This window comes from Gavialis gangeticus, unplaced genomic scaffold (genome assembly GCF_001723915.1).
Source record: "Gavialis gangeticus isolate Ggan-Ray unplaced genomic scaffold, GavGan_comp1, whole genome shotgun sequence".
Classification (NCBI taxonomy): Eukaryota; Metazoa; Chordata; order Crocodylia; family Gavialidae; genus Gavialis; species Gavialis gangeticus.
In genome coordinates, this window is record NW_017729033.1 from 36888653 (window position 1) to 36898550 (window position 9898).

General features: G+C 44.7%; 1 protein-coding gene across 5 annotated transcripts in view; it reads left to right on the plus strand.

The window, feature by feature from the left end:
- The window catches only part of C1QTNF7 (C1q and tumor necrosis factor related protein 7), a 103830-nt gene that overhangs the window by 69129 nt on the left and 24803 nt on the right, over nucleotides 1-9898 (plus strand). The gene's annotated exons all lie outside the window — the stretch shown is intronic.

Consider the following 9898-nt stretch of genomic DNA (forward strand, 5'->3'; position numbering starts at 1 on the left):
GTCTATAAACTCACTAGGGGGGACCAGAAGGGTTTGGGGGAGACGCTGTTTCCCCTAGCGCCCGCTGGCATAACAAGGAGTAATGGGCACAAGTTGATGGAGAGGAGGTATAGATTGGACATCCGCAAAAACTACTTCACAGTTAGGGCGGCTAGGAGCTGGAACCAACTTCCAAGGGAAGTGGTGCTGGCCCCTACCCTGGGGGTCTTTAAGAAGAGGCTGGATGCCTACCTGGGTGGACTCATTTGAGTCCCGTTTCTTGTTTTGGGGTTTTGTTGTTCTCCCGCCCTGGCGGGGGGTCGGGCTAGAAGATCTACTAGGTCTCTTCCGACCCTAAATCTATGAATCTATGAATCTATGAATCTTACAGCCACAGGATCCCCGGTGTTCCTTTGTAATACTGTACTGGGCAACTTTGCAAGTGAAGGGAAAAGTGCAGGGCCAGATTAACGCATAGGCAAACTAGGCACATGCCTAGGACCCTGCATTCCAAGGGGGCCTGGTTCTTCCCTCCACGGTGGCAGCACAAATGTCCCCATCCGCTTCCCTTCCCTTCCTTTCCCGCTGCCCTCCACCAGCCTCGCCACCACTACGGCTGCTTCCTAGTGGCAGCTCCGAGCCCTGCTCCCTGGGGGTGGCAACACTGGGGTGGGGAGCAGAGTCTAAGTCTTGACCGGCCCGGGGGCACTGAGTTTGTTTGCCTAGGGCCCGCTAAAGGGTTAATCAGGCCTTGGGAGGGTGGCAAGGCCAGGCTGTCTCTGCTGATATTTAATAGCACTCCTGGGTTAGATTAGCTGCTTATTCTGATTGAAAGGTGCATCTAGGCCACTTGGCCTTTTGTGATGAAAGAAGTGAAATTAGCTTTGAACAGTGATTAATCACAACATTTACTGGAAAAAGAAGCCTGAATTATGTTGTCAGAAATGTACCAATTAAAGCAAAATGCCATAAAATGTCTGAACTTTCCTTTCAGTGCCACATAGCAAACATATAAAAGTGTCACTCAGCTCTTACCAACTTAAGAGCCACTTATGTCTCTTGGAAAACATTTGATTTAGAAACACTTCTACATATAGCTCTTATTTCTCTTGGGAATTAAAAAAAAATCCAGTTTTTTTAAAGTTAATGCAGTCCTTATTTTATGCTGGCCTAGTGAAATTCTGGGATGGTGGGCTTAGCAACAGCAAAACACTTGTCCCCTCATGTGGCAGAGAGGCCACAGGACTCAGAGCTTAACCTGATAAGCTCCATACAACAAATGGAAAAAAAATCAGGATGGGACTGAACATCCTGGAGTCAACAAAAGGGAACCAGATGGGAACTCTGAACACTGGGCAATGCCCAGTCATGAAAGATGCAGGCCTTTGAATCCCCACATGTCCACAATACAAAAACTACCTGCTCGCAGGAGAAGTGAAGGACAAAAAAATATATAGGATCACCTGTTTACAAAAAAGAAAAAGTAGTAAGAAGAAATTTTGGATCATAGGGTCAAAATCAGAATACCAAATTGGTTTTGCACCCACTGAGAGGGTGTAGGACTGGCAGCCTTGGACATTAATGTTCTTTGGTTATCCACACATGAAGCACAGCAGGAGAGATGGATGCTTCCCCACCAGTAATCTCCAGCCACCTCGTGGAAGGCCCCATTGAGTGGTATAAAAAGCTCTCAGTCTGTTTAGTCTCTTGGGGCAGACTTTTACAGTCTCATCTGTAATTAATAATATTTGTGATGCCTATTCCTGTTCACTAGGAGCTGGTCTGAGATGAGCACTCCAATTCATTTCACATCTACCACTGAAAAGCCACCTGGCAATCTTCCTCCACTGTGAACATAGGCAAAAGAATGGGTAATTTGCCCTCTGGTTTAGTTAGTCTATAAAGTGCAAATGTACTTGGGCTTCTGCCTGACTTCAGCATAAAGGTAAAATTACATGTTACACCTAGGCCATACTAGGGGCACTTAAAACACAAGTGTCTATATATTCAAGCTTGTTAACTAATACTAAATGCCCTCTGAGCATGTCAAAGTTATGTGACTTCAGGCGAGAGTTAACTCTGGGCTCTGCTACCTAGCTTGTGTTAGGGTAAATTCAGCTTGCTCCAGGGAGACAAATGAGCAGTATGTGTCCTTCAACACCCCAAGATACACCATCCCCAGCCTTCCCACCCCCAGACAGTATGTAGGTGTCTTGGCTCCTAGTCACACCCCTCATTGCCAGCCTGCTAGTGGCAAATCAGAGCTGCACAGGCAAGAAATAGTATTTACCCTTCACATGCGACTGCTCACAGAACAATATTACTTTACACCTTTTAACATTCTACGGAATTAGTATGGGGTAAGTGTAACAGGTGACTTCATCCTAACACAGCCTTACCTCTCACTGGATGCATCTGCATGAGATGTGGTACTGTACATTAGCATAGTTTACTGCGCAGTAAAAACCCTTAATCCTGCTTAAATTTCGTGTAGCTGTGGGGCAAGGTACAAGTGCTGCATCAGTGTGAGCAGGGCAGGACCTCCAACCCCCCCATTTATAAGCATGAACACTGTGTGCCCCCGGAGGCCTGAGCCCCGCTCCATGTGTGCCACCACCCAGCCCCCGCGCCCAAGCCCAGCCCCACTGCTCATCCTGGCTCCACATGAGTGCGGAGCTGGAGCTACTGAGGGGAAGGAGGATCTGTTTGATGTGAAGGAAATAAAAGACTTGTTCTTCTGACACGTGTCTGCAATGAGTATGGTACAGGGAGTGGGCATGTAGGGTTGGGGGTCCATGGGCAACGGCATAGGCAAGCTACAGCAGGGAGTGCTGGAGGAGGTGGTCAGCCTGGGCCTCTTGCACCCAGTGCCCTGGCCCTCACTGGCAGGTGTGCGGTTCTCCCGGGGCCTGGGCAGGGGGGGGTCCTGCTGGGGCCAGCACCATGGCCAGCAGGAGTGTGAGGCACTGGTAATCACTGCCAGGGGCAGGGGCTAGAGCAGCCATAGCGCGGGGAGGCAGAGTGGGCAAGGAGAGAGCTCCCGCATGCTGCCCCTGTGCTTGGCATGCTGCTTCTTAGCAAGGAAGAGGCTGCCCAGGCAGTAGGGCTGGCTTTTGAAGATGACTGGCAGCTGCAGCCAGAGCCTAGAGCTCCCCATGGTGGCAGCAGGGGTCCATTGCAGGGCTGCAGGAAACTGGCTGCAAATCAGCTTCCTAATCCTCACATGTGTAGACACCTGCCCGGAAAGTGCTTCCACCAGAGTAAATTACATCAGAGTAAACTGAGGCCAGAATAAATGCATGTGTAGAAAGAGGGTCTTAATTTTAATGTTTTCCTTAGCTATCTCATCTTGCATCCATGCATCCCAAATTAGAGTGCAGTTTATAAATGGCAATTTCTTAAAGAGCAAGTCTGTTCTTTTTCTAAATTCAGAGTGATGTGTGCTTATTTTAGTGATAAATGTTTCTACTTCTTAGCATTCCTGCTAACACTGCAAATAAACACAGTAAAGGCGGAGGCAGCCAGATTCCATTTCATCTTGCAGGTCATGAACAGAAATCTAATCAGCTCTATCCCTGCTTTCCCAGTGAAATGCCAGTGGGTTTGTGTGGATGCAGCTGGGGTTATAATGTGAAGGCAGTACAGTTGCACAGACCTGCAGAACTTAATTTGGCCTGCAGAACATTCACTGCTAGTAAAGATGAAGGAGGACAGCTGACTTGTAGAAATCCTTTTAACAGAAAAAACAGGAAAAAATATATACCTCGTTTTACTTGTAAACTGAGTACAGTCAGCTTGGAAACATGTGGCAATAATACAGAGCTCCATAATGCCATTTTGGAAGATTAATAGAAAAGAATGAGGCAATATGAAATTGCAATGTCATTTTAAATTGTAATTTTGTTTGTAACATCATAATCATTCCAGCAGCATGAAAGTGTGTCACAGAGATTGCTGGGCTTTATGAAAAATGGAACTTCTGCAGAGACCTAATTTCATGTAGTACTGTAATAAAAACAAACAAAGCACATAAGAGACAAGCTGTATAAATATAATTGTCTGCTAATATATTGTGTGTTTAACGTTTTCCCATGCAGTATCAATGAATGTATAAGATTTCAATTTATTTTTTTACTTATTATTTTACATACATATATAAACTTTCCCAAAGGAAAGAGGAAACAATAGAAAACATTCGACAAATCATGGTATCTCACAGAAAGAAAATAAGCATATAGCATTCTATTAAGTCTGTTAGGTTTAAGTAGGGGAGAGTTTATCATCAATAATTGCAGTCATCCAGTTTAGAGCTTAATCTGTATTTCAGTCAATATCTAAAATCACAAAAGATCGAGATAGCAAATTAAAAAAAGCAAAGAAAAACAGCTAACTGGACAGAAAACAAACCTAAGTAGATAATTATTTTAGGCCATCTTAAAACTTACCTGTTTTGGAGCAAATTAACTCTAATCATCCAAGTCAGGTAGAAAAGAGTCTTTAATACTACTGTGATGGGAAATACATTCAGTGTACTTCAGGGTCTTGAAGAAATGAGAATCAAGAAATCTCTGGCTTAGTGAAATGAAGATGTATGTATATAATATAAATAGACAAATGTACATACTTTCTGATTAATAAAAAACTATCTGGACTGACTGGAAAGAATTCCAGTGTAATGTAATATTGGAAGTGTATATTTTTTATCCCATTTTTGTGACTTCAGTTTTATGTCTGAAAAGAATTTTTTCTTTAATCAAGACAATAGAAGACTTTGTAGAGCTTTTAGTACTTTTAGTTTCTTTTACACTCAATAGATTTTTGATTTTTTCCATCAGAGTGAAAATTGCAAACATCTTTACCCAGCTCAGAAACTTGAGGTCCGTATGCCTTCCATCTCTCTTGACTCCTTACTTAAATTTTAACTATATGCACAGTTGTTCAAGGGAGTTTTTGAAGGCAGGTTTACAATAAATACATGCTTGGCCTGAAAGACGGTAGGTTAAACTTGCATTTTTTTAAAACTATCCAGAATATTTGAAAGTCTCTGGCAGAGACTATTTTTGCATTGCTACACAAACATGTGCCCCCTGGCGGGAGCATGATAACATTGCCCCAGAGGCAAGTTCTCTAGCCAAGGTGCTATGGGGCTGCTCCTTACAGGCAGCAACTGATTGAGACTGGAGGACGCTTACCCCGTGTTGGCAGGCTGTTGGGGGCCTTGTGGGTAGCCCTGCCCCTTGACAGGTGCCCCACCCCCTGGTCACCATCTTGGGACCAATGTCCCAATGTCTTGGAACCAGTGGCCCAGGGCCAGCACCGATGGGGCCCAAAGCAGGGCACAAGCTGGCAGGGGTCTGTGGATTTGGGCTGGGCTGCACCAGCAGGGAGAGGGGGGAGCTGGCCCAGCTCCATAGAGCCCCTGCCGGCTGGGACCCTGGACTCCTGCCACCCTGCTCTGGGCCCCACCGGCACTGGCCCTGAGACACCAGTGTGGGTCCCATGCTCCTGCAGGCTCCCGCACCTGCTCACTTCCAGTGCCCCCCAGCCCCGCAGTACAGGTGGGGGGCAGCACACAGCCCTGACCCCCTGGTCCCTGGCAGGCCATATTTTGCCCACCCCTACATTAGAGTGAGGCTGTTTGCCAGGTGGGAACTTTCCAGGGCCACTGGTGCTCCATCACCAGCAACCATTTAAAGTTGTAGGTGCTTAGAGCATGCAGCTTGCAGGCAGCCCAAGATTGAAACTGCTGATGTGGTTGGAGACCAGAGATTGGTGTGGCATGCAAGCCCCTGCTGCTGCTGCAGTCCTGCTGCAGGGTAGCACCTGGGACAAGGCCTCCTGGAAGCTGGTCCTTCTCAGGCTCCCTTACAGGTCCCCGTTGGACTTACTGTTATGGAGGTAGTCCTCATCTGCAGAGTGAGGGAAGAAGAGCACAGCCCTAACTAGATAGTGGGGGGTCTCCCAGACCTGTCCACTTGTTAAATTTGTCCCAGAAGACAATTGCTTGCAGCAGCTTTGTTGTGATTCTGTCATTTTTTTCTCATAAATCAGCCATTTTTTTAGTGTGACAGATAGCATGAACGTGTGAACGGTTGCTTTTTATCACACTAAAACAGCTGATATGGTGGAATGCCTGTCTAAGAAGAACCAAGAACTAATGATACTGTGTAAAATGTGGAAAGATTATGGAAAGCAATTATACTTGATTTGCTTCTGTGGAGTAATAGGGACTTTATCATTGCTGTGGATTACTGTAGTAGATAACTTTAACCAGGAAACCTGTAAATATTAAATAACTCACAAAAGTCATATTCACTAGCTATGGAATCAATGGGAATATTACCTATGAATCTCAATTTTCCTCAAAGGATTTTGCAGACTTTGGCATAACATAGGTTTATAGATGCTATATAGTTATTCCAGGACCAGGGGCGTACAGAGAACGAATCCAAGCTATCAGATGCATAGTGGGCTGAGTCAAGATTCTGCTTGAGAATCAGAACACACTTATGGAAAACTACGTCAGTCGACCCGTAGCTCATAAGCCAACATCATCTATGTACTAGGCCTGTGCAAAGCAGCTAGTATTCGCTTTGAATTTTGCCAATTTGGGGGTCAGTGATTCGATTTGGTGATTTGAATCACTGTCCCGAATCAAGTCGGCCAAATCTGATTCAGAGATTTGGCCACCGCCAAATCAACCAAATCTCTGGATCAAACAGGCCACATCCCCCATGTAGCCCCAGCTCCCGACCCTTTAAAAAAATATAAAACAGCCCTGCACTCACCAGCTGCTGCCAGGCCGGGGGAGGAGGGGGAGTGATCCCTGCTGCACCCTGCTGCCCTGTACTGCATGGGGGACTCTGCCATGAGCCCCCAGAAGCCCTAATGGCCGCTGCAGCAGCCATTAGGGCTTCTGGTGAGTATGGGGCTTCTTTTTTTTTAAAAGAACCGGGATGCGGGCCCAGGTGGGGCAGCCATGGGGGAAGGCTGGGAGATCAGGCAGGGGATGGGGGCTTGTGGCAGAGTCCCCCACATAACATGGGGCAGTGGAGGGCAGTGGGGATAGCCCCCCTGCCTGGCATGAGCCAGAGCTTTTTTTTTCTTCTTCTTTTAAAGCACCGGGACAATGGGGATGGGCAGGGCAGCCATTGATTTGGCTGGGAGAGTGGGTCACTTGGTGGGGGTGGGGGAGCAGGCAGGGGATGGGGCCTGGTGAGGGTCCCCCCATGGTCCTCTTCCCCCTTCTCCAGCTCCCCCCTGCCGCCTTCTACTTACCAGCATGGAGTCTGGATCCAGCTCCCTGCAGCAGTGAGTGGGGACTGCCTAAATCTCTGAAGCTCTCCAAATCTTTTCCAAATCAATTCAGAAACTTCAAATCGATTCAGACCTTTTTATTGGTCTCCTGATTCAATTTGGATTCGAAGGTTCAGCCTGCTGAATCGGGTTGAATCTCCTCCCAGCTGAATCAGTATCCAAAGCTTCGCACAGCCCTGCTATGTACTGTCTTTCATAGAGAAACAGTAGGAATATGAAGCTGCATGTACTAGCTAGATAAGTCAGTTGGGCTGAAAGGCAATTGGCAATAGAATATTATGATGGCAAATCAAATGAACTACTTCTCAGGCCAACTCATCTTCAGTGCAAGCAGGTATAATTAATATCAGTGGACCTGAATTTAGCATTTAATTGGGAACTGTTACATGACAGATGCCATTAAAAAGTCTGTCTGCCAACTGTTGCTACATGACGCCTCATACTAATTATCGGGAACAGCAGTGCAGTCACTGTGGCTGAATGCTGACATTTTAATCTGTCTCAGTAAAATGCTATTTTAAATACAAAAGGTGGTTGAAGACTGTCAAAAACGTGCTTAAGAAATAACTCTGGTGTTCTCCTTTAACACAACAATAGTACGATTATTATTACTAGTGTAATTTTAAAAAGTGAAAAACTCAGGTATAAAGAGGTTAGATGATGGCTGCAAAATAGTTATGTAACAGATACTAAGAGCAAAATGTATAGCCTGAGATTAAACCCAGTGCTTTAGCCACAACACCTACTCTCCTCTTTGGGGTAAACTTAACATTTCACCACTGAGGTAAATAGGGGTTTACATTTATCTAACGTGTATGCAGAATCAGGCCCAAATTACAGGTCTTGAATTAATCGTTTGAACTAGTGCTCTTCTAAGTAAAATTTCATCAGCTTTCCCATTGCAATGCTTTTTTTCTAAACCGATACACTCAGACTTTAATTTGTGAAGGGGTTTATCGGAAATGCCAGTGACAGTTGTTGTTCAAATAAATTGATAGAGGTTCTGGAGCAGCACATGGGTTTTTGTCTTTTTCAGGTTTTGTGCAGAAGATAAAAGAAACAAATTATATATGCATGATACTGCTTTTTATTTTACTGCACGTTCCTTCCTCAGAGATTCAAATCTGTCTGTTTGAAATGCTATCCTCCATCCAAGTCTGTATATCATAAATACAGAGGGGAAAGATGAATTGCAGCTTTAGTGCTTGAGTAAGCGAGGAGCTCTTAAGCTGGATTTTAAATTGTAAAGTATTTACTCAAGAAGATTCTGTAGGCCTCTTCAAACAAGCAAGTTAGATATTTAAGACCTGATTACATGTTGCAGCATGTGTATTTAAAATCTCCCCTCAAACCAAACCTTGCAAACCCAAAACACTCACGTACACAAATTTTCCCTTGAAGAGAGGATGAGAAAAGCAAACCACATGTAGCAGATACTACTCACATGGCTTATTGGAAGTTTCTCGTCCACCACAGTGTAAGAAGCTACGTGGAATAGAATAGATTTTCCACTGCTGTGTAAGTGATTTTATACAACCAAAATAAAATGGTAATGCTTTCCTTCCACTTCACATGGTCTACACCCAAATTCAAGGCAGCAGAATAGCAGGCCTTCAAATCAAAAACACATTTAAAGTGGTGCTTAATATTATTAATTTGTGTATTTAATATTAATAAATCTGTGGAAGAGAAAGCACAGCCCATCTGGAAAATGGCTAGATGTAGCTAACTGGAATTTTCCCTGGGAAGGAAGGAATATTCCACTGCAGCTGTTCACACGCCTTCCATCCCTGCTCATTTCCGGGTCCCTGGAAGGTGGCCCAGGCCTTGCTACAAACTGAGCAGAGAGAGGGTGGGCCTGGGTGGAACTGGATTTTCTGTGAAGCATCATGAAGGCAAGACACCTCACCCTTTTGACTGTTGAATGGAAACTCAAATCTTTCATTCGAATAAAAATTATTATACCCCATAGCATTTCAATTTTAGTTTACAAGTCCAAATGGTGTAGAGCTCACTCTTTTATATGACTGTTCTTTAATCTCAGTCTCACAGACAAAAGGGTCAGCCTCACTGGAAGTTAACTTGTAATTCAAAGGTTCCATTTGCTTCAGGAAAACACATAATTAATTTTCCTGCTATTACCAAAAAGCAGACATTCTGTACATTTAATCTCATTTTTATATCCTTTTGGGTGTTGCCTTAAAAATTGGATATTGACCATAATGGTTATTTTACATCAACATTGGACCAGATTCTCTTCTTTGTTACATCAGAGTATAACTGCAGTGATGCTATTAAATGAATAGTGTTACTTCAGATTTGCTGTGGCATAAACAAAGAAGAAAAATTTCCTTTTAATTACCACTAATTGATGGATAATCTCAGGAGGTGCTACTTCACTGTCAGGACGGCTGCCAGTACTCTTTCCTGCCATGGTAGGGGGTCATAGTTTCATAGTTTCTAGGGTTGGAAGGGACCTGAGCAGATCATCGAGTCCAACCCCCTGCCATGGCAGGAAAGAGTACTGGGGTCAAATGACCCCAGCAAGGTGTACATCTAGCCTCCTCTTAAAGACCCCCAGGGTAGGAGCCAGCACCACTTC